Below are 26,060 nucleotides of genomic sequence, written 5' to 3' on the forward strand. Positions count from 1 at the left end.
AGCAGGCCAGGCTAAGAAAAGTGTGGGGGAAGTTTCAAGGAGAAATAGGGGCGGCTGGGGACAGTTTATGGACACCCGGCCTCCTCTAGGCTGCTGGGGACCGTGTGTGGACACCCGGCCGCGGGGCGGCTGGGGACCGTGTATGGACACCCGGCCGCTCCCTGGCGGCTGGGGACCGAGCGTGGACACCCGGTCGCCGGGTGGCTGGGGACTGAGTTTGAATACCTCGGTGCTGAAGCAGCCATGAGGTAGTGGCCAGTTTCGGCCTCCTCCAAACTAAAAGGCCCCATTTCAAGTGCAAGCTAGCAGTATGGTATTGCAGCCTGGGGGTGGGTGGGTGGCAGGTTGCACACTTATGCTTGCATTTCAAGAAAACAAAGCAGATGCTAACTTCTATCATCATCATTATTCTCCTCACCTTGGCATTCTCAACTCCCCTGATGGAAAAGCCAGGGCCCACCGGAAGAGTCTGGTTCTCAGGTGGGCTTGTCCAATGCTGCCCTAAAGCAGGCCAGGCTAGGAAAAGTGTGGGGGCAGTTTCAAGGAGAAATAGGGGCGGCTGGGGACCGTTTATGGACACCCAGCCACCCCTAGGCAGCTGGGGACCGTGTGTGGACACCCGGCCGCGGGGCAGCTAGGGACCGAGTATGGACACCGGGCCGCTCCCTGGCGGCTGGGGACCGAGCGTGGACACCCGGTCGCCCCACGGCTCGGAACTGAGTGTGGATACCTCGCTGCCGAAGCAGCCATGAGGTAGTGGCCAGCTTCAGCCTCCTCAAATATAAAAGGCCCCATTTCAAGTGCAAGCTAGCAGTATGGTATTGCAGCCTGGGGGTGGGTGGGTGGCAGGTTGCACACTTACGCTTGCATTCCAAGAAAATAAAGCAGATGCTAACTTCTATCATCATCATCAAGCTCCTCACCTTGGCACTCTCAACTCCCCTGATGGAGAAGCCAGGGCCCACCGGAGGAGTCTGGTTCTCTGGTGGGCTCGTCCGATGCTGCCCTAAAGCAGGCCAGGCTAAGAAAAGTGTGGTAGAAATTTCAAGGAGAAATAGGGGCGGCTGGGGACCAAGTATGGACACCCGGCTGCCCTCTGGCAGCTGGGGACCGAGCGTGGATACCCGGCTGCCGGGCGGCTGGGGACTGAGTATGGATACCTCGCTGCCGAAGCAGCCATGAGGTAGTTGCCAGCTTCGGCCTCCTACAAACTAAAAGGCCCCATTTCAAGTTCAAGCAAGCTAGCAGTATGGTATTGCAGCCTGGGGGTGGGTGGGTGGCAGGCTGCATACTTACGCTTGCATTGCAAGGAATGGGGGAGGTACAATTGAACACTGCCCTGGGACAAGGACTTGCACGGGGATAGTTGCAAGTCTGCATCTTCTGATGCGGCAAGGATCACTTCTGATGGGCACACTTTTAGGCAGTGACCTAGGTGTTAGAGATGCTTCCAGGGGTCTTCCCCATGCTGTTCCCATGTCTTTTCAGCACTGTACGCATGTGTCACACAGCACATGGCCAGATAAGATTGTAAAATGGTAAAATGACATTTCCCGGTGAATGCATTTGTCACGGTTGAAAGCAATACAAAAGTGCAAAAATGCATATGCTACTTGTGAACATAACCCAAGGTGTGGAGGAGTATTTTTGGTTTTGGTTATTTATTTTACCTTATACACAAGTCTTTACCCTGGAAAGGAAATTCCTTAACATATTTCACAGGAAAACCGTTTCAGTTTCGTTTTTGAACTTTTTATTGTGAGCCCGTTAAAGTGGTTTAATACCTCTGACCACGTTGCTGACAGCAGTGGCCTGGGGGTCAGATATGCTTTCTGGTGCGATGCCCATGCTGTCCCCATTTCTTTTGAGCACTGTTACTATCGTTTTGGCCACTTTTTAGTCTTTCTACAGACTTCCGGGGGTGCCACCGCAAAACTGCTCGGGCCTCCCATAGACTAACATTGGACTCGTTGCTCAGGTCGAGCACCCGAGTATCACGGTGAGCTCGGCCCGAGCTTCCATCACCCGAGCATTTTAGTGCTCTCTCAACACTACTGACAACCAATCCAAACAATATTGGAGGGGCCGACCAACGTTATTCTAGTTGTAGATACTAGATAAACATTGTGGTAGTTTATACTCCTCATTCAGTTGCTCAAATCTTTTTTCTAAAATGTTCCACCGACATATAGTGTCACTGGTGTATCAGAGGTGACAGTCGCCCTGCAGTTTATTGCAGGAGATCTCTACGTTTGGCATTAAAGACATCTTCTTAGATGAGAGGCTGTCTCTAGGACCTAGCAGCTACCTCCCTCTGGTAATTAGTTCCCTGGCCTGGGTGTATATATACCTGGTGTGTCTGAGAGGGAGGTGCCGGCTATATTCATTTTTTTTTTTTTTTAAACATTATCTTTTTATTTGGTTTTTGAAAACAACAACATCAAGATATTTACACAATACAAATAAACTGATCTGAACGTACATTGTAAAAGAATAACATAACATACAGGACTGAATAATACATTGAAATATTTCCAGACAACTAGGAAATTATACCAAAGTCAAAGCTTGGTTATATTATCAGGAGGATCTATCCAAGCTCTCCAATTTACCATAAATGTAGGCATCTTATTATTTTAATATGCTACCAATCTTTCAAATACACACATTCTATTTATTGAATGAATTATTTCTTCTATTGTGGGTATTCCAGAGGATTTCCAATATCTAGTGATCACAATTTTCATTGAACAGAATATGAGCAATAAGTATTCTAGATTTAGAATCAATAGAATGAATTCCCAATAAGAGCATTGCTAAAGATGATGAGGGTTGTAATGTGCAGTGAATTAATGATGAAATCAGTTTGAAGACCGTTTTCCAGACCAGATGGGGGCTATTGGCGGGCAGGTCCAAAGTATATGGATGAGAGAACCTTTAGAGCAACAAATACGCCAGCATAACTGCAAGGATGCAGGAAACAATGTATGTAATCTCACTGGTGTGTAATACCATCTCAACACAGTTTTCATATATGATTCGAAGTAGGAAGCACATGTAAATGTGCGAGTGGCTAGTGCTAGTGAGCTGGACCATTCATTGTTTGGAAATTTTTAATTTAAGTCCTTTTCCCATGTTAAAAAGGGGGTTGACTTAATAGAGACATTTTTTTGTGTCCAATAAATTATATATAGGTTTCAGGCTCCTTGAAGTAGATGTTGTTTTAGATAAGGCTGTAATTAGACCTGAATTTACATTTGTCAGATGCATGATATTTATAGAACTCACTATTAGGGATCTTGAAACTAGAGTGTAAAGACTCAAAAGTATGGAGAGTATAACCGTCAAATAAGTCATTAACCAGTACTATGCCCTTTTTTTCCATTCTTGGATGTTTAGGTCTACTATTAGAATTTCTAGAATTTCCAATGGGGCTATGTACAGAATAGGAGTAGAAGCATCCACACTTTTTTTATGAAAGAGTTTCCAACTATGTAAGCATGAGATCATCAGAGGGAGTGTGTCTAGCTTTCTTGACGACTCCATCAAGGATGCATAACACAAAGCTTGTAAATTGTTAGAAACTGCATTGTGTGATTCAATCTGAACACAGTTGCTTTCCTTTTCGCCTCTCCACCACCATTTGACTAGGTCGAGTTGGGAAGCCAAATAATAATCTAGGATGTTTGGAAGACAAAGTCCAACCAGCTTCTTAGGTCATTTTAACAGGAGATTGCACAAGCGAGGTCTTTTATTTTTCCACACAAAAGTGTTTAATATTTTATGTATCTGATGAAAAAATGCCTCTTTGAAAAGTATTGGGATAGTACGGAACAAATATATTATCTTAGGTAGGGAAAACATTTGAAAGGCTGCAATGCGTCCCACCCATGAAAGCTCATATTTACCAATTTTATTCAAATCTGATTCTAAAGTGTGTAGTAAGGGGAGATAGTTTGATTCTTACAATGCTGAAGTTATAGGGGTTAGTGATATCCCCAAGTATGCAATGTGGTCTTTTCTCCAATCAAGGGATATTTTTTTTGGAGTTGGGCTAGGACTTTGCCTGAGATGTTTAAAGGGAGAATTTGGGACTTGTTTTCATTAATTTTATAAAATGACATGTTTAATAGTTTTTAGAGCTTCCTCAATAAATATTTCTGGTTCCACCAATGTCAGTAACACATCGTCTGCATACAGTGAAATACAATGCGATCAGCCATGTACCTCTACTCCTCTAATCTTAGCTTCTTTTCTGATAGCTTGGGCCAGTGGCTTAACAGATAACACAAATATCAGGGGTGACATAGGACACCCCTGCCTTGTGCCGTTTGTTATTAAGAATTCATCAGACATGGTTCCATTAACAAACACCTTTGCGAAGGATATTGAATAAAGGGCTCTACACTGTATTCCAAATTATTATGCAAAAAGTGTTTAGGAGTGATAAGGTAAGAATTTTTTTGTTTGTCAGTTAAACTCAATGATGGTGATGTGTGTCAGGGCTCTTTATATAACTGTAAGCAATTGCAGACACCTGTGCTAATTAGTTTGGCAGGTGTGTCCAATGAAAGGCAAAACTACTTAAGAAGGCTGTCCCACATTATTAAGCAGCCTACATTTTCTGGCAAAATGGGAAAGAAAAAGGATGTGTCGGCTGCTGAGAAGCAACAAATTGTGGAGTGTTTAGGTCAAGGCATGACTACAATCAACATTGCCAAGACACTTCATCCTGATCGTCGCATAATCAAGAAGTATGTAGCTGATTCACAGTACACACATGTGCATGATAAGGGAAAATTGAGGACTCTTTCCTACAGGCAATTACGTCAGGTTAAAAGAGCAGCGGCAAAAAAGCCTTGTCATAGCAGCAGATGAGTTTTTGAAGCTGCTGGTGCCTCCAACGTCCCCCGAACAACAAGATGCAGGGTCCTTCAGAGGTTTGCAGCTGTGCGTAAGCCATCCTGTCGACCTCCTCTATCCACTGTACACAAGCAGAAACGGCTGCAGGGGGCCAAACAATACATGAAGACTGACTTCAAAACTGTTTTGTTCACCGATGAGTGGCGTGCAACGCTCGATGGTCCAGATGAATGGAGTGGAGGATGGCTGGTTGATGGACACCCCATGCAAACACGGCTACGGCGTCAACAAGGAGGAGGTGGAGTAATGTTTTGGGCTGGAATGAAGGGGAGAGAGATTGTCGGCCCCTTTAGGATCCCTGAAGGGGTAAAGATGAACTCCATAATGTATGTTGAGTTTCTCAAACAGCACTTCCTGCCATGGTTCAAGAAGAAGAACCGTGCATTCCGCAGCAAGATCATTTTCATGCATGATAATGCACCGTCTCATGCTGCACATAACACATCTGCATCTCTGGCTGCTATGGGCATAAAAGGGGACAAACTTATGGTGTGGCCCCCATGCTCCCCTGACCTCAACCCCATTGAGAACCTCTGGAGCATCATCAAAAGGAGTGTCTATGATGGTGGGAGGCAGTTCACATCTAAGCAACAGCTCTGGGAGGGTATTCTGTACTCATGCAAAACAATTGAAGCAGAAACCATCCAAAACCTGACAAATTCAATGGACGAGAGAGTTCGAATAAGGGGTCCTATGTGCAAATGTAACATCACCTAGAATAAAGTTTTGAGTTGAAAACTGTTTGATTTCAGTTTTTAATATCCTGCTAATGCTTATCATTTAAAAAATGACCATTTTTTTGTTCTTTATTAAAATGAAAAGGTTGAAAACTCTGCTGTGCATAATAATTTGGAACATGCATTTTGAGTGCAGTTTGAGTGTTTTATTTTTAAAAAAATATACTGTTATCATAGGCAGTTTGTACAAAAACCTTTCAATTGTACTCTAATTGTTATTTGACTTCAAAATTACAATGACTGCAATTCATATAGGTAATTTGGGAAAATCTGAGAAAATATTGTTTGCATAATAATTTGGAACACAATATAATGGCATGAATAATTGGACCTTCAAACCCAAACTTATTCAACACCGAGAAGACGTACGACCAATTGGCTTGGTCAAACGCCTTCTCAGCATCCAGGGTGACCAACACTGCCGGAGCCTTACGTTTATCCATTATATCAATATAATGGATATATCAATCAGGTCTATGGCTCTCCTTGTGTTGTCTGCTGCTTATCTCCCCTTTACAAAACCTGTTTGATCTATTGAAATTAAAGATGGAAGAATGGAAGCTAAGCGTAATGCTAAACATTTAGCATAGTTCTTAAGATATTTAATAGTGATATTGGTCTGAAATTTTGTGGGGTGTCAGGGGTTTTTCCAGGCTTTGGTAATGTAATAATGGTGGTAGAGAGCATCTCCTTTGGGAATGAGCCCTTGGACATTGCATGTTATAGTGTTTCTGTTAGGAAGGGAGTCAAACCAGGGGAGGAGTCCAGAGGAGATAATTTGCATATTCCCACTGCATTTTGGGGTAAGTGAAGAGTCTTCGCGAGCTCAAACAACACTGGATTTTGGCTGTTGATTTTGGCTGTTGGAGCTGAAAAGAGGACATTGGTAAACCAGGGGAGGAGTCCTGAGGAGATAATTTGCATATTCCCACTGCATTTTGGGGTAAGTGAAGAGTCTCCGCGAGCTCAAACAACACTGGATTTTGGCTGTTGGAGCTGAAAAGAGGACATCGGTAAACCAGGGGAGGAGTCCTGAGGAGATAATTTGCATATTCCCACTGCATTTTGGGGTAAGTGAAGAGTCTCCGCAAGCTCAAACAACACTGGATTTTGGCTGTTGGAGCTGAAAAGAGGACATCGGTAAACCGCGCGCCTGCTGGCGCGCGCATTTTGAAGCTTTTTTTTTAAGCTTTTTTCACTGTTTTCAGAACATTAACAGTAAGAACATGGAAAAGTCCAGGAGCCATTTGGTGAGCTGCATATCCTGCTACATGTTCACAGACTTGCCAGTGGAAAAGCCAAACTTCACATGCCAGAAATGCAAGCTTGTGTCCCTGTTGGAGGAAAAGTTGCGAAATCTAGAAGAGAGGTTAACTACCTTGAAAATCATTAAGGAAGGTGAAGAGTTCTTAGACAGAGCAGAATTATCTCTTCATGATTCAGAAAGAGAAGAAATTCGAACTGCACCTGACGAAACAGAGGAATGGAAGCATGTGACCCACAGAAGCAGGAGGATCGAGAGGCAGTCAGCACCCATACTGCTCAGGAACCAGTACCAGGCTCTCACGCAGGAGAACCATGAAGAAATACAGTAAGATAAGACTTTGCCAGCAATGAATAACCTTGTAAGCCCTCAGAATCCTCCTGGATGGAGAAAGAAGAATGTTGTGAAGAAAAAACGGAGAGTGGTGGTCATGGGGGATTCCCTGTTAAGAGGAACAGAGGCCGCTATCTGCAGACCAGACATAACCTCAAGAGAAATGTGCTGTCTTCCAGGAGCAAAAATTAAAGATGTGTCTGACAGGATATCAAGACTCTTCAGACCTACAGATCACTACCCATTCCTGCTAATACATGTGGGGACAAATGACACCGCAAGAAAGGACCTGGAAACCATCTGCAGTGACTTTGAAGACTTAGGCAAGAAAGTGAAAGAATTGGGAGCGCAGGTGGTCTTCTCATCCATCCTCCCAGTGGATGGCCATGGAACAATGAGGTGGAATAAGATTCTACAGGTGAACAACTGGCTACGTCGATGGTGCCGTCAACAAGGATTTGGATTTCTGGATCACGGAATGAATTACCTATACGATGGACTACTTGCTAGAGATGGGGTGCACCTTACGAAGACTGGAAAACATGCATTTGGAAGTCGCCTTGCTACACTCATCAGGAGAGCTTTAAACTAGAACAATGTGGGAAGGGAAGCAAAAGGCCAGAAAAAGCCATACAGCTGACAAGTACTATTGAGATCTCTGCTACTGGAAGTGGAAAGGAAGAACAAAGACAAAACAATTTAAATAATAAAAATATGGGAGGAAGAGAAACCAATCACAAACTAAAATGTTTTTATACAAATGCACAAAGCATGGGCAACAAACAAGGAGAATTGGAACTACTAATGCAGGAAAAGAAATATGATGTCATTGGAATCACTGAAACTTGGTGGGACGATACACATGATTGGAATAAAAGGCTAAAAGGATACAACTTATTTTCAAGAAACAGACTTGATAAACGAGGAGGAGGTGTCGCATTGTATGTTAGAAAAGCGTATATCTGCACAGAGATTGAAGCTTCAGAGACTGGGAGTTCTGTGGAAACTGTTTGGGTAAGAATACAAGGAGAGAACAACGGAAAGGACACCATTGTAGGCATTTACTACAGGCCACCTGGGCAAGCTGAAGATATGGATGAACTCTTTATGTATCAAATGACCAAGTTCTCCAAAAAATATGACGTAGTGTTCATGGGAGATTTCAACTATCCAGACATTTGTTGGGAATCTCTCTCAAGTAAAACTAACAGGTCAAGCAAATTCTTATCCTCTCTTGCTGACAACTTTATCTTCCAAAAGGTAGGGGAGAAAACAAGGGGATCTGCTACTTTGGATCTAATCCTTATAAACAGGGAGGAAATGGTTGAGGAGGTAAAGGTGGCTGGGACCCTAGGAGGCAGCGATCATGCTATTATAGAATTTTGGATAACTAGAGGAGGAAGACATGTGAAGACTCAAACTTCAAGGTTAGATTTTAGAAAGGCAGATTTTAAGAGACTCAGAAAGAGAATAGGAGGGATCCAATGGCTGGATGTCCTTAAGGACAAAAATGTCCAGGAAGGATGGGAAATTTTTAAAAATGAGATTCTCAAAGCACAATCGTTAACAATCCCGAAAAGTAGGAAGAATGGGAAGCATTTAAGGAAACCAGGATGGATGAACACAGAACTTAAACACATGCTAAAAAGAAAGAAAGAAATGTTTATTAAATGGAAAGAGGGAGGCATATCTAAAGAAGATTATAATGCAGTCTGCAGATCCTGCAGGGCTCGTATCAGGTTAGCTAAAGCTGACAATGAATTAAGGCTTACAAGAGATGTCAAAAGCAATAAAAAAGGATTTTGGGGGTATGTCAAAAGTAAAAGAAAAGTCAAAGATGCTATAGGATTTTTACAGGATGAAAATGGAGAAATGGTAAGAGAGGATGTTGAGAAGGCCGAACTTTTTAATTCCTATTTTGCATCTGTTTTCTCTCAGAAAGAAAATGTAACATCAACTGATCTTCACTGTCCTTTTAAAGGAATAGAGGAATCCAAGTTATCTGTAAACAGAAAGATTGTGAGGGAATATTTAGCTAACATAAATGAGTTCAAGTCTCCAGGTCCAGATGAATTACACCCCAGAGTACTGAAGGAGATCGTAGAAGAAATTTTAGAACCACTCTCCATAATCTTTGAAAATTCTTGGAGAACAGGAGAAGTCCCAGAAGACTGGAGAAGAGCAAATGTTGTTCCTATCTTCAAAAAGGGGAAGAAGGTGGACCCAGGGAACTATAGGCCGGTGAGTCTGACTTCTATACCAGGAAAGATATTTGAACAAATTATTAAACAACATGTATGTAAGTACATGGATAAGAATGAAGTGATTAACCAGAGTCAGCATGGGTTTGTAACTAACAAGTCATGTCAGACTAACTTAATTTCCTTCTATGACAGAATCACTGACTGGGTGGATCAGTGAAATGCTGTAGATATAGTATATATTGACTTCAGCAAAGCATTTGACAAAGTATCTCACACCATCCTTATTGAAAAAATGACCAAGTATGGAATGGACAAGGCAACTGTTAGGTGGGTTCATAACTGGCTTAGTGATCGGACTCAAAGGGTGGTTGTAAATGGCTTCACATCCAGCTGGATGAATGTCTCAAGTGGGGTACCACAGGGCCCCGTCCTGGGACCTGTATTGTTCAACATCTTTATCAATGATTTAGATGAAGGAATTGAGGGTAAACTGATTAAATTTGCTGATGACACAAAGCTAGGAGGGATAGCTAATACTAGAGAAGAGAGAGAGAGGATTCAAAAAGACCTAAATAAACTGGAGCAGTGGGCAGCAACCAACTGGTTTTTAACAGGGAAAAATGCAAAGTACTACATCTGGGCAATAAAAATGAAAAAAGCATATACAGAATGGGAGGAATAGAGCTAAGCAACAGTACATGTGAAAAAGACTTAGGTATACTAATAGATCATAGACTGAACATGAGTCAACAGTGTGATGCAGCAGCAAAAAAGGCAAATACAATTCTGGGATGTATTAACAGAAGCATACAGTCTAGATCACGTGAAGTCATTATCGGTCTTTACTCCTCTTTGGTCAGACCTCATCTGGAATACTGTGTACAGTTTTGGGCACCACATTTTAAAAAAGACATAGACAAACTGGAGCAAGTTCAGAGAAGAGCGACCATAATGGTGACTGGTCTGCAAACCATGTCCTATGAGGAACGGTTGCAGGATTTGGGAATGTTTAGCTTGCAAAAAAGAAGACTGAGAGGAGACTTAATAGCTGTCTACAAATATGTCAAGGGCTGTCACATTGTAGAAGGATCATCTTTATTCTCATTTGCACAAGGAAAGACTAGAAGCAATGGGATGAAACTGAATGGGAGGAGACACAGATTAGATATTAGAAAAAACTTTTTGACAGTTAGGGTGATTAATGAGTGGAACAGGCTGCCACGAGAGGTGGTGAGTTCCCCTTCAATGGACGTCTTCAAACAGAGGCTGGATAGACATCTGTCTGAGATGATTTAGTGAATCCTGCTTTGAGCAGGGGGTTGGACCAGATGACCCAGGAGGTCCCTTCCAACTCTACCATTCTATGATTCTATGATTCTATGAACTGGTCTGTGAAAATTTTGGAATACATATTTGAAAAGCCATCTGGACCTGGCACTTTATGCAATGGTAAGGATTGGATGATTTCCTTAATCTCTATGCTATTGAATGGAGTTCAGTGCATATAGTTGAGGAAGATTTAGTTTAGATAAAAAATACTCTATGTCTACTGGGTCTGATGTTATATGATCGGTGTCTGATGATAGATTATAAAGCGAAGAGTAGTAATCTTTAAATTTGTTCGCTATGTCTCTGGGGCTATATATTTTCTGATGATCTGGGCCATTTATAAGATAGTTGATTTTACCTTTAGACTCTCATGATTGTAATCTGTTTGCTAATAGTTTCCCAGCTTTATTATCTTGAGAGTAATAATGTGCTTTAATTTTTTGGAGATTCTATTCATATTTGTATAAAAGAAAATCCCTCATTTGTATCCGAAGGTCAATAATCACCTCGCTCCTTGTTAAAGGAACATTTGTTTAATTTTTCTAAACTCTGTAATTCTGACATCATTTCGTCAAATCGTTTTTCTCTGTCTTTTCTAATCCTATGGCCTAGTTTAATAAAAATTCCTCGCATGGATGCCTTATGTGAATTCCAAAGGGAAAACGGATTGACATCTGAGTTAACATTTATTTGAAAGAATTCATGCAACTTATTTAAGAAACATATTACACATTTAGGGTTAGACATAAGATATAAGTTGACTTTCCAGGGATATGTAGGACGTGAACAATGTTCTTCCTCTATTTGAAGAAACACAGGAACGTGGTCCGACCACGTGATAAGACCTATTGAGGAGGAAATAACCTTGTTTAATAATGATCTGCATACTAAGAACATGTCTACGCGTGAATATTTGATATGAAAAAGGTGCAGTCTCTTTTAATTTTGTGTTGAATTCTCCAAATATCATATAGATCCTCTTTGGACAGTAAAGATAAAAATTTAAATGAATATCTTTTAGATTGGGATGAGGAGTCTAATATGTTATCATTTATTAAGTTGAAATCTCCGCAAAAGATAACCTGACCCTGTTTTATTCTATTAACTTTTTTCAGTAGCCTATATAAGAAGCTTGTTTGGGCTTTATTGGGCGCATATACTACTACAAAGGTGTATATTACATTGTTGATAGAACAAATTTGAATTATATATCTCCCCTGTGAATCTAGCACTGCATTTAGAGGTGAATTAGCTACCGAACTATTCACAGCTAAAAGCAATCCCCTCTGCTTTTTCAGAAAACAGGCCCGAGTTACATGTGGAAAGAGAGGATGTCTCACTCTAAATGTATCCTTCTGAACTATGTGAGTTTCCTGAGCACACAAGATATCACATTTAGAAGAAATTGCTTCCTTCGACATATAAGACCTTTTCTGTGGGGAATTAAGGCATTAACATTCAAAGAGCATATTTTAATCACCATTATTAGACCAGGAACATGCTATACCCATATGAGAACGATAGTTGACATTACCATCATAAGCAACAAACAATCCCAGTTTTTCTGCACACATTGTTGTTGGAGAATTTGCCTGTATGTGTAAGAAAAAAAGAAAGAACAAAAACAGAATAATAAAGCAGAACAGAAATCTTAATAACATATATAACTAATTAATAGGTCAGCTAGGACCTACTAGATCTGGGAAACCGAAAATTTCAGTGACTCAGAAGGGGGGTAAAGTTCTTCTGAAGATACTGACCTAAAGTCCAGCTCCATCTATACCCTGTCAAGGTATTAGTTGATCTTCAGCGCCTATTTTTATTCTTCACCGGTGTACATTGCCAGCCTTTCTCCATGAGTTGGGGATATGGCTTATTGGACGAGGGTTGATCTGAAATTTTAAAGTTCCAATTGCGTATAAGAGTCTCCCCTTCTTCAAAAGAAGTGACCATGTGCCATTCTCCCTTATAATTAATTAGAAGCTTCATTGGGAAGCCCCAACGATAAGCTATTTCATTTTCTCTCAGAGCTGAGGTGATGGGGGTCATGAATCTTCAAAAACGTAGAGTAGCTGCCGACACATCCGAAAAAATCTTTATATGTTGGAATGTAGTTGGGAGTTTACCCTTCTTTCTAGAGAAAAAAAGCAAATCCTCCTTTATATGGAAGAAATGTATGCATGCTAACATCTCTGGATACTGAGTCCAGTAGATGTTTTGGACGAGGTACTCTGTGAATTCTATCAATTATGATATCAGTTGAGGAGCAATTTGGTACCATTGCTTTAATCAGATCTTGAAGGTATCCCTGTAAGTTTTGGGGAGGCACATCTTCTTGTATCCCCCACAGCTTTATGTTATTCCGGCAAGATCGATCCTTCATGTCTACCAATTTAGTTTGTACATATTCCAGTTCATCTGACAGCTCATTGTGGGCATCAATTAGACTGTTAGGAGAGTTAGAAAAGTCTCCCATTTTTTGTTCTATATGTGAAACCCTTTTACTCAGTTCTTTAGTAAAGTTCTGAAATGGTAAGAGCTAATTAGCAAAGTCTTTATGCATAGAGCTACTTAATGCCATTAACATGTCTTTTAATAAAGTTTCAGATACTGGTTTATCAGTTGTGGCAAGCTAAATTTGAGGGTGAAGTGATATCCCTCAGCCTGACAGCCGGAACTATATTTTCATCTGGAACTATATTTTCCTCTGCCAAAGGACTAAAACGGGACAACGGCGATTGATTTTGCCGAGGGGGAGATCCTGATGATGGTGCACTCATCACAGATGGTGATCTTGATCCTGTTAGTGAGGTCCGAGTCGCAGGTGAACTTCCATCTCTGATGTATATGTGTTTCTAGTCCAGGGTGTTAGTGCCATCTTTGCCTCGGTCATCCATGAAATAAAACTCCAGTTTACTTTGTCGCTTTTGATTCCTTTTCCCTCTGATCATCATACCAGCCGATAGGTGACAAGGGGTCCAAATCTGTGATAATGGCACTGGAAATTTCGCTTTAACAGCTCAGGGCAAGACAGAGCTCTGGTCTCAGGCAGCCATTTAGGTCAGCTGCCAAGCCACGCCCCCAGCTATATTCATTTCTACTTGTGAAGGCTTAGCAAGAGCAGTACTTTGTCCTCTCTGGAGCTTGAGGCCGAGTTCGCATTTGTCTGGAGTCTTCTAAAGATAAACATTCTCCCCCTGTTTGTCTACCCTTGATGTCTATAGAGTTTAGTGGAGATAGACTAGTGCTCTTCTCCTCCCATCCCTAGCCTTAGCCATACACCAGGGAAAGACAGGGAGATTGCTGAAGAGGCAATTTAGGGATGGTAGTTGAGACAAGGTGACACTAGACCAGACTAGGAGGTCTCTACTTCCTCCTTTCCCTAGTGTCTGGACTCCCTTTTCCTCTTCCCACTGTGTTGCACTAAGTCTTTCCCACACCTGGCGTGACATTATAGCCGACTGAGCACGTTTTGAAAAGGGAAAAAAAATGAAATTTTTTTTTTCTGCGTGTTTTAGGGCATGCACCTTTTTTTTCCCTTTCTCCCTTGGTATGGGTTCAGTTGCAGAGTTTGCAGTATGACTGCACAGGCAATCTCGTGGTGAGGTACAGCAGCAGCATCAGAGGTTACAGGTCGCCAATGTGTGGGTCTCAGCATGTAGGCCTGTCCAGCCTGAACCCAAGGTTGCCTTCCTGGACAGGTTTTCAGGAGGTAGCGGCAAGTTTTTTTGTATTTAAGGAGGCATGCAAATTGTGTTTCAAACTTTATCCTTACTCCTCTGGTAAGTAGGGTTGGTATTGTGATCTCTCTATTGCAGGGAGATCCTCAGTCATGGGCATTTTCGTTACCGGAGGACTCGGTTTGTCTCCAGTCTGTGGAGGGGTTTTTCGGAGCTCTGGCCCTCATCTATGGTGACGCTGACCGAGTCGCCTTGGCTGAGTCTAGGCTACGTTGTCTTCAGCAGGGGAATCGGTCAGTGGAAACGTACAGTTCGGAATTCTGTAGATGGGCAAGGGATTCCAAATGGAATGACTCAGCTCTTAGAAGTCCATTTTGTGAGGGGATTACTGAAAGGGTGAAAGATGCCTTGGCAGTATATGAAACCCATCAGTCCTTGGAGGCTGCCATGTCTTTGGCCATACTTCTTGATAGACACCTTCGGGACAGACGGGTGAAACTACCTTCTCCGGGGCCTTCTTGTTGGAGTTGTGTACCTCTGCCAGGGGAGCAGTCTGGGGGTGAACCAGTAGTGAGGAAGATGGAGGAATCCATGCAGTTAGGGGGTGTCTCTACATCATACATCTTCCCAGAGATTCGCAAGAAAAAAGGCGTATGTTTTTTTATGGGAAAAAGGGACATTTTATTGGGACCTGTCCTTCAATTTCTAAACAAAAGGAGACTTGATTAACTCTTGGTAGTCTGGAGTTGGATAAACAAGGGGTGCATTTGTGGCCAAACTGCAGTTCCCGGTTTGTCCTGACAGCTGAGTTGGTGCTAGAGAGCAAAACTGAGAAAATTTCTGTGTTTGTTGACAGTGGAGCCGGAGTCAGCATGGTCGATGCTGAGTTTGTGAAAACTCATGGTCTTGCTTGCTGTACTTTAGCTGAACCTATTTCCATCTTTGCCATTGACTCGGCGTCACTTGCACAGAAAGCATTTACTCAGATTGTACATAATGTAAAACTGAGGGTGGAGTCAGTTCATTGTGAAATAATTCATTTCTATGTTCTGGACAATCTTCCCACATCGATTGTCTTGGGTATACCTTGGCTTCTTAAACATAATCCTCTGGTGGATTGGCATGCCGGGGAGATTATTGAATGGGGAGATTTCTGACATGAGAACTGTTTAGAAATTTCCCTTGCTAGTGTCTCTATGGAAATTTTTTTCTGTCTGGTGTTGAGGACATTTCTTCTGAGAGGGGGTGTCAGGATTTGCCTCCTCATCGTGCTTATGACTGACCTATTCACCTGACCCCCGGAGCTGAACTACCGAAGTCCAGACTGTATAATCTTTCTGGCCATGAGAGACAAGCCATGAAGGATTTCATTGCAGAAAGTCTGGAGAAGGGACATGTCAGACCCTCATCTTCGCCTGTGGCGGCAGGGTTCTTCTTTGTGAAGAAAAAAGATGGCGGTCTATGTCCCTGTTTAGATTTCCGGGAATTAAATCAATTTACCATCCATGATCCATACCCTCTTCCTCTGACTCCTGATTTGTTCAGCCAGGTTGTGGGAGCTAAGATATTCTCCAAGTTGGATTTAAGGGGAGCCTACAACCTGGTTAGAATCAGAGAAAAGGACGAATGGAAAGCAGCGTTCAACACCCCAGAAGGACATTTCGAGAGTCTGGTTATGCCTTTTGGTTTGACCGATGCACTTGCGGTATTCCAGCATTTCATAAATTATATTTTCCATCATTTGGTGGGGAGGTTTGTGGTGGTCTATCTGGACAATGTTTTAGTTTACTCACCTGATTTTGACTCATTAGGGACATGTTAAGCAGATGCTCCAGATATCAAGGGATAACAAACTTTATGCCAAACTAGAAAAATGTGTTTTCAGTGTTAAGGAGGTACAGTTTTTGGGGTACTTGTTGTCATCTTCAGGTTCTCGGATGGATCCAGAGAAGATCCGTGCAGTCCTTGACTGGGAACGTCCCGAGAACCTGAAGGCTCTACAAAGTTTTCTGGGCTTTACTAATTTTTATCAGAAATTCATCCAAAATTACTCTGCTATTGTGAAACCCCTTACTGACATGACTAAGAAGGGGTATGATTTTTCCAAATGGTCGGATGCTTCCCTCCAGGCTTTTTCTTCCTTAAAGAATCATTTTGCCACTGCACCTATACTCAGTCAACCCAATGTTTCTCAACCCTTTATTGTGGAGGTTGATGCGTTGGATGTCGGAGTTGGGGCTGTGTTGTATCAGGGTTCGTCCCCTGGTAAATGGTGTCCATGCGCCTTCTTTACTAAAAAATTGTCTTCGGCTGAGAGAAATTATGACGTGGGTAATAGGGAACTTTTGGCGATCAAATTGGCATTCGAGGAATGGCGACATTGGTTGGAGGGAGCTGTCCATCCTATTACTGTTATTACTGACCATAAGAACCTGTGATATCTCCAGTCAGCTAAACGTCTCAACCCTAGGCAAGCCGGATGGTCCCTGTTTTTTACTAGGTTCAATTTTGTTGTCTCTTTTCATCCAGGGGTCAAAAATGTCAATGCTGATGCTTTGTCCCAGAGCTTCCCTGGTGGTGGTGACCATGAGAACCCTGCCCCGATATTACAGAAAGGGGTAGTCATTTCAGCACTTCATCATGAACTGGAGGGTGAGGTGTAGGAGGTACAGGGGGATGCACCTACCTCCTGACCTTCAGGAAAGTTATGTGTACCATTTGATCTGCGCCGCAAAGTAGTTAAAGAACATCATAACTCTGTGCTTGCTGGGCATCCAGGTGGTAAGGCAACCGCGGACCTCCTCTTTCATCATTTTTAGTGGCCGGGGTTGCATCAGGATGTGATTAAACACGTAGCTGCTTGTAGTATCTGCGCGCGTTCTAAGGTTTCACATACCCTTCCATCTGGTACTCTTCTTCCCTTAGTAGGACATGGATACACTTGTCCATGGATTTTATTACTGACCTACCGGTTTCTGCAGGCAAAACGGTGGTTTTGGTGGTAGTAGATAGGTTCAGTAAAATGGTTCACTTCGTCGCATTGCCTGCACTTCCAATTGCCAAGACACTTGCTCAAGTGTTCATAAATGAGATTGTGAAGCTTTTCGGGGTTCCCTCCGATGTGGTGTCAGATCGGGGGACCCAGTTTGCTTCCAAGTTTTGGAAGGCTTTCTGTTCTTGACTGGGGGTGCAGCTGTCCTTTTCCTCTGCCCAACACCCTCAGTGGAATGGTTAGATCGAACGCGTCAATCAGAACTTGGAGACCTACCTCAGGTGTTTCATTTCTTAAAATCAGGAAGATTGGGCATCCTACTTACCGCTGGCAGAATTTGGCATTAATAATCATCAGCAAGAATTTACTGGCAGGTCTCCGTTCTTCGGAGCATCTGCTTATCATCCACAGTTTGGTACCTTTAGTGGGGGAGGAACTTCAGGAATTCCTGAGGAGGAAAGGTTTGCTTTGTTGCTCTCCTCGGTATGGCAGGGTGTTCTGAGTAATTTAAAGATTATGGGAGACAGGTATAAATGTATGGCTGAAAGAAAACGCTTGCCAGGTCCGGACCTGAATGTGAATGACTTTGTGTGGTTGTCTACCAGGAATATAAGATTGAAAGTTCCTTCTTGGAAGATGGGACCTAGGTTTATTGATCCCTATAAAATAACCGCTGTCATTAACCCAGCAGCGTTTCGTCTGGAACTTCCTCAGGCCCTTAACGTCCACAATGTGTTCCACAGGTCCTTATTCAAAAAGTATGTGGAACTTCTTGAGCCCTCACCTCTACCACCACCCCCAGTAATGGGTGATGGTAATCTGGAGTTCCAGATTTCCAGGATTGTAGATTCTCATCTCCAACGTCGTTCTCTACAATACTTTGTGCACTGGAAAGGCTGTTTGGGCTCAGGGCTCTGAAGGGAAGGATCAGCGTTTGACTTCTTGAATGCAAAATTGGCTGGAACAGATAGTGGACACCATGTCGCATTTGGAGAGCCCCTGATGTGCCTAAACAGTAGAAACCCCCACAAGTGACACCATTTTTGAAGCTAAACCTGTTAAGGAACTTATCTAGAAGTGTGGTTAGTACCTTGAACCCACAGATGCTTCACACGATTTTATAACGTTGAGCCATGAAAATGAAAAAAATAATTTTTCCCACAAAAATATTGGTTTTGCACCAAATTTTTCATTTTCACAAAGGTATCAGGAGACAATGGACCATATAATTTGTTGTGCAATTTCTTATGAGTCTGCCTATACCCCCACATGGGGTGGAAAACTACTGTTTGGGTGAATGTCATGGCTCAGAAGAGAAGGAGCACCAAGTGAATTCTGGAGCTCAATTTTGGCTGGAATAGATTGCCATATCACATTTGACAAGTCCCTGGCATACCAAAACAGAAGAAACTCCCACAAGTGACCCCATTTTGGAAACTACATCTCTTGCGTTATTCATCTAGGGGTGTAGTGAACATTTTTTCTACTAAAATGTTGCTTTTTGCCCCAAGTTTTAAATTTTCAAAAGGAATAATAGGAGAAAATGAATCGTACAATTTGTTACACAATTACTCTTGAGTATGCCAATACCTTATAAGTGGTTGAAAACTACTTTTGCTACTTTTGAGGCACAGTGCAAAGCTCAGAAGGGAAGAAGTGCCATGTAGTTCAGATTTTGCTGGAATGGTGGTGCCATGTCACATTGGCCGAGCCCCTAAGGTGGCAAAACAGCAGAAACCCCCCATAGGTGACCTCATTTTACAAACTAGACCTCCAAATGAATTCATTTAGGGGTGCAGTGAGCATGTTGACACCACAGGTGCCTCACATAATTTTATACCATTGGGTGGTGAAGAAAGAATAATTACATTTTTACCACTAAAATGATGTTTTAGCCCCAAACTTTTAACTTTTATAAGGGCTAATAGGAAAAAATGGACCTGACATTTTGTTGTGCAATTTCTCCAGAGTGCGCTAATTTCCTACATGTAATCGAAAACTACCATATTTTTTGGACTATAAGACGCACCTTTTCCCCCCAAAATTTGGGAGGAAAATGGGGTGTGTCTTATTGTCTTAATGTAGCTTACCGGTGGAGCGACTGCAGTGGAGCAGGGTCACAGGAGGCAGGGTCACCACTACAGGAAGCTGGCAGCGGTAGGAGTAGGGTGATGCTGTGTGTCCTGGGCTGGGAAGAGAGGGTGTCTCAGCGGTTCGAGGCAGGAGCCATCGATCTCCTGGTGGTGGGCTACCGGAAAATGCCATTGGTGTCAGCGCATGCACAGACTGAGATCTCGGCTCAATGATGAGCTGAAATTTCAATCTATGCATGCGCAGCCTACTGCGCCTTTTTCCTGTAGCCTAACCCCTGGGAGATCAATCTGGCAGTGGTGACTCCACTTCTACATCGCACCACCGACATTTTCCTGATGCCCACCGCTGGGAGATCAATGGCTCCTGCCTCACACCGCTGAGACACCCCCTCTTCCCAGCCATGGGCCCACAGTATTGCCCCACTCCTGCCGTCACTGGCTTTCTGCTCCTGCCTCCAGTAACCTCGCTCCACTGCCGCCGCCAGCCCCTGTAAGCTAAATTTGGACTATAAGATGGGCCCACATTTTTACATTAAAATTTTTTTTTTCTATTTTTCTGATGGTCTGGTGCATCTGATAGTCCGAAAAATACAGTACTTTTCAGGCACAGTAGAAAGCTCAGAAGGGAAGGAGATCTATATGATAGAATAGATTTTACTGTTATGCTTTGCGGGTGCCATGACCCATTGAAAGAGCCCCTGAAGTGGTAGAACAGTGGAACCCCCCTCATAATGGACCCCATTTTACAAAGTTCACCTCTCATTGAATTCATCTAAGGGTGCAGTGGTCATATTGACTCCAAAGGTATGTCACAGAATTTTATACCATTTGGGCAGTGAATTACATTTTTACCAAAAAAAATTAGTTTTAGCCCCAGATTTTACATTTTCACAAGGGGAAATGGGTAAAAATGACACCAAAATTTGTCACACATTGTCTGCTAAATGTGTGAATACCCCATATATGTCTGTACAGTGCTGCTTAGTCACACGCCAAGACTTAGGTGGGAAGGAGCGCTATTTGCCTCCTGGAGCACAGATTTTCCTAGAATAGTTTGCAGACTTCATGTACAGAGCCCCTAAGTGCTTTAAGAGTAGAATACCCCCCTCAAGTGACCCCATTTTGTAAATTATACCCCTTTGGGACTTTACCTACAGGTGTAGTGATGATTTATTTTCCAGAAACAAACAGCAGTGGATGTTGCTTAGTGAAAATTGCAAATCTGCCAGTGTAGTGTCCAGTACATTGTAGTGTCCAGTATGTTGTAGTGTCCAGTATGTTGTAATGCCCAGTACATTATGTCCAGCTCGTGCTTCTGGAGACATGCACCCGTAAATTAGGTGGGCGCTCATCGCTACATAAATGCTCAACATGTGGACGCTAAATGTAGTTTAGGCACACTGGGGCTCAGAAGGGAGGGGGGCATTTGGATTTAGGAGCGAAGAATTCGCTGGATTTCTTTTGGGGGGTGAGCAGCCAGTTCGCTTTTCGAGAACTTTTGTGGGGTGCCAAAAAGTGCTTCCCAAAAGTACCACAAGAGTGTTCGCATAGAATGACAGTTCCATAATGTCCCTCCCAAAAAGTGATAGTGCCACATATAAGGCCCCCCCCAAACTGACAGTACTATAAAAATTTCCCTTTGCTTGTCAGCATCTAAACTGTGACATAAATCTGCTTATTCTAAACACCGCTCTTTTCCAGTAATAGGACTCAAAATACTGAGACAGCAGCAGACTTGAGGTGGAGGACACAATGCACTCATAAAGGACGAGGGGGCAGAGCCAAGCTTGAGCTCTCTTCCATATGTCCTGGTCTGTCATGTGTGAACTGTGTCTTGTCTGATGACTAGAGATGAGCGGTGTTTGACTAGAACTGTTCGCCAATCTCAAATTCGAGCTGTTTTGGGCGGTGTTCGAGTTGTTCGACGAACCCGAACGATTTGCAAAAAATTTGGCTAGTCGAGGTTATGTTCGATAACTGTTCGTGCACCAAAAGCGTGTCCTGCATGTCTGGCGCTATTTAGAGCACCAATCATGGAGGGATTATCTGCCACTCACTGTAATGCCACAGCCATGGTGGTTGTGGCATTACAGTGATTGCCCAAATCGATGGGAACAGTGCTCACAGTGAAACATGAAAAGTCGGCAATTCAGCAGCGGCGTACACCGGTACCCGACAATTTAGAACCGAAAGAATAGAGTATCACACATAGATTAGATAGATAGAAACATGTCAGTCACATATATATGAAGTACAGTGACAGTGTTGCTTACTGTACTTGTCATTTAGTGTAAAGGATTTCTTAAAGAAAATAATAGTGTTTTCATGCACCGTCTCTTTAAAAAAGCCGGCCGGCAATTCAGCAGTGGTACCCGACAATTTAGAATAGAAGGAATAGAAAATCATACATAGATTAGATAGATAGAAACTTGTCAGTCACATATATATGAAGTACAGTGACAGTGTTGCTTACTGTACTTGTCATTTAGTGTAAAGGATTTATTTAAAAAAATAATAGTGTTTTCATGCACCGACTCTTTAAAAAAGATGGCCGGCAATTCAGCAGCGGTACCCGACAGTTTAGAATAGAAGGAATAGAGAATCACACATAGATTAGATAGATAGAAACATGTCAGTCACATATATAAGAAGTACAGTGACAGTGTTGGTTACTGTACTTGTCATTTAGTGTTAAAATAAAGGATTTATTTAAAAAAAAATTGGCGTGGGGTTCCCCGTAATTTTAGGCTCTAGCGGAGGTTAAGCAGACGGCTGGGGCAGATGTTTGAAGCCTGGGAATGGGGTAATACCCATGGAGCTTCCCAGGCTACTAATATCAGGCCCCAGATGGATACCTAGCCTTTACTAGCTATTAAAATGGGGGACCCCCCCAAAAAAACGACGTGGGGTCCCCCCTATTTTAATAGCTAGCAAAGGCTAGGCAGACATCTGGGGGCTGATATTGCTAGCCCAGGAAGGGTGCCATGAATATTGGCCCCCTCCCAGGCTAGAAACACCAGCCGTCAGCCGCCACAGAAATGGCGCATCCATAGGATGTGCCAATTCTGGCACTTAGCCTTGCTCTTCCCACTGCCCTGTAGCGGTGGCAGTGGGGTAATAGGGTTGGGGTTGATGTCAGCTTATAATGCCAGCTGACATCAAGCCCAGGTTAGTAATGGAGAGGCGTCTATAAGACACCCCCATTACTAACCCCATAGTCAAAGTTAAAAAAAACACAAACACCCAGAATAAAGTCCTTTAATTGAAATAAAGACACAATTCTTTATTGTTCTAAATTAAACCATACTTACCATCACGCCCATTCCAGCTGAAGCCAACGATCTCCTGCAATAAAAGAAAAATAATAAAGCAACATCATCCTTACCTTTCCATGGTTCCCAATACAGCTTCAGCTCTGCTACATCGAGATGACAGGCTGTACCGCAGCAGAACGCTGCCATCCAGCCTGTCATCCCGCAGACACTGAGAAGCGCAGGCTTGCTTGCGCTCCTCAGTGTCTCTCTGTGATGGCATCCAGATGAGCCGAGTTCATGTCCAATGAACTCGGCTCACCTCATGCACGTCACTGACAGCGTGGGAAAAATCTCCTGGACTCAGCGCTTCAGCGTGAGAATTCTCCCACGCTGTCAGTGACGTGCATGAGGTGAGCTCATGTCCAATGAACTCAGCTCACCTCATGCACGTCACTGACAGCGTGGGAAAATTCTCACGCTGAAGCGCTGAGTGTAGGGGAATTTTCCCACGCTGTCAGTGATGTGCATGAGGTGAGCTGAGTTCATTGGACATGAGCTCACCTCATGCATGTCACTGACAGCGTGGGAGAATTCTCACGCTGAGGCGCTGAGTGCAGGAGAATTTTCCCACGCTGTCAGTGACGTGCATGAGGTGAGCCGAGTTCATTGGACATGAACTCGGCTCATCTGGATGCCGTCACAGAGAGACACTGAGGAGCGCAAGCAAGCCTGCGCTTCTCAGTGTCTGCGGGATGACAGGCTAGATGGCAGCGTTCTGCTGCGGACCAGCCTGTCATCTCGATGTAGCAGAGCTGAAGCTATCGTGGGAACCATGGAAAGGTAAGGATGATGTTGCTTTATTATTTTTCTTTGATTGCAGGAGATCGTTGGCTTCAGTGGAATGGGCGTGATGGTAAGTATGGTTTAATTTAGAACAATAAAGAATTGTGTGTTTATTTCAATTAAAGGACTTTTTTCTGGGTGTTTTTTTTTTTTTAAATACTTTACTAGAAATTCATGGTGGTCATGTCTAATATTGGCGTGACCCCATGAATTTCGGGCTTAGGGCCAGCTGATAATGCCAAGCTGGCCCTAACCCCTTTATTACCCAGTGAGCCACCGCACCAGGGCCCTGGATGAGTTGGGTACAGCGCCAGAAGATGGCGCTTCTATGAATGCGCCATTTTCCGGAGTGGCTGCGGATTGCAATTTGCAGCGGGGGTGGCCCAGAAAGCTTGGGCCACCCTGTGCTGCAGATTCCAGCCCCCAGCTGCCTAGTTGGACCTGGCTGGACACAAAAACAATGCGAAGCCCACGTCAATTTTTTTTAAGTTATTTCATGAAATAATTAAGGAAACAAGGGCTTCCCTATATTGTTGTGTCCGGCCAGGTACAAATAGGCAGCTGCTGGTTGGGGGCAGCCCGTTCCTGCCTGCTGTACTTGGCTGGACACAAATATAGTGCGAAGCCCCACGTCAATTTTTTTTAATTATTTCTTGAAATAATTTAAAAAAAAGGGCTTCCCTATATTGTTGTGTCCGGCCTGGTACAAATAGGCAGCTGGTGGTTGGGGGCAGCCCGTTCCTGCCTGCTGTACCTGACTGGACACAAATATAGTGCGAAGCCCCACGTCAATTTTTTTTAAATTATTTCATGAATTTCCTGAAATAATTTAAAAAAATTGACGTGGGGCTTCGCACTATATTTGTGTCCAGCCAGGTACAGCAGGCAGGAACGGGCTGCCCCCAACCACCAGCTGCCTATTTGTACCTGGCCAGACACAATAATATAGGGAAGGCCTTTTTTTCTTAATTATTTCATGAATTTCATGAAATAATTAAAAAATAAAATACGTGGGGCTTCGCCCTATTTTTCTGTCCAGCCAGGTACAACTAGGCAGCTGGGGGCTGGAATCTGCAGCGCAGGAAGGCCCAAGCTTTCTGGGCCACCCCCGCTGCAAATTGCAGTCTGCAGCCACCCCGGAAAATGGCGCGTTCATAGAAGCGCCATCTTCTGGCGCTGTACCCAACTCATCCATGGCCCTGGTGCGGTGGCTCACTGGGTAATAAAGGGGTTAGGGCCAGCTTGGTATTATCAGCTGGCCCTAAGCCCGAAATTCATGGGGTCACGCCAATATTAGACATGACCGCCATGAATTTCTAGTAAAGTATTTAAAAAAACACAACACCCAGAATAAAGTCCTTTAATTGAAATAAAGACACAATTCTTTATTGTTCTAAATTAAACCATACTTACCATCACGCCCATTCCAGCTGAAGCCAACGATCTCCTGCAATAAAAGTAAAATAATAAAGCAACATCATCCTTACCTTTCGATGGTTCCCATGACACCTCCAGCTCTGCTACATCGAGATAACAGGCTGGACCGCAGCAGAAAGCAGCCATCCAACCTGTCATCCTGCAGACACTGAGAAGCGCAGGCATGCTTGCGCTCCTCAGTGTCTCGCTGTGACGGCATCCAGATGAGCAAAGGTCATGTCCAATGAACTCCGCTCAACTCATGCACGTCACTGACAGCGTGGGAAAATTCTCCTGCACTCAGCACTTCAGCATAAGAAATCTCCCACGCTGTCAGTGACGTACATGAGGTGAGCTGAGTTCATTGGACATGAGCTCACCTCATGCACGTCACTGACAGCGTGGGAAAATTCTCCTGCACTCAGCACTTCAGCGTGAGAATTCTCCCACGCTGTCATTGACGTACATGAGGTGAGCTGAGTTCATTGGATATGAGCTCACCTCATGCACGTCACTGACAGCTTGGGAAAATTCTCACGCTGAAGCGCTGAGTGCAGGAGAATTTTCCCACACTGTCAGTGACGTGCATGAGGTGTGCTGAGTTCATTGGACATGAGCTCACCTCATGCACGTCACTGACAGCGTGGGAAAATTCTCACGCTGAAGCGCTGAGTGCAGGAGAATTTTCCCACGCTGTCAGTGACGTGCATGAGGTGAGCTGAGTTCATTGGACATGACCTCGGCTCATCTGGATGCCGTCACAGCGAGACACTGAGGAGCGCAAGCATGCCTGCGCTTCTCAGTGTCTGCGGGATGACAGGCTGGATGGCAGCTTTCTGCTGCGGTCCAGCCTGTCATCTCGATGTAGCAGAGCTGGAGGTGTCATGGGAACCATCGAAAGGTAAGGATGATGTTGCTTTATTATTTTTCTTTTATTGCAGGAGATCATTGGCTTCAGCTGGAATGGGCGTGATGGTAAGTATGGTTTAATT

This window comes from Phyllobates terribilis, unplaced genomic scaffold, assembly GCF_046119375.1.
Source record: "Phyllobates terribilis strain yellow unplaced genomic scaffold, ASM4611937v1 Scaffold_8__6_contigs__length_399053987, whole genome shotgun sequence".
In the NCBI taxonomy this organism is placed as follows: Eukaryota; Metazoa; Chordata; class Amphibia; order Anura; family Dendrobatidae; genus Phyllobates; species Phyllobates terribilis.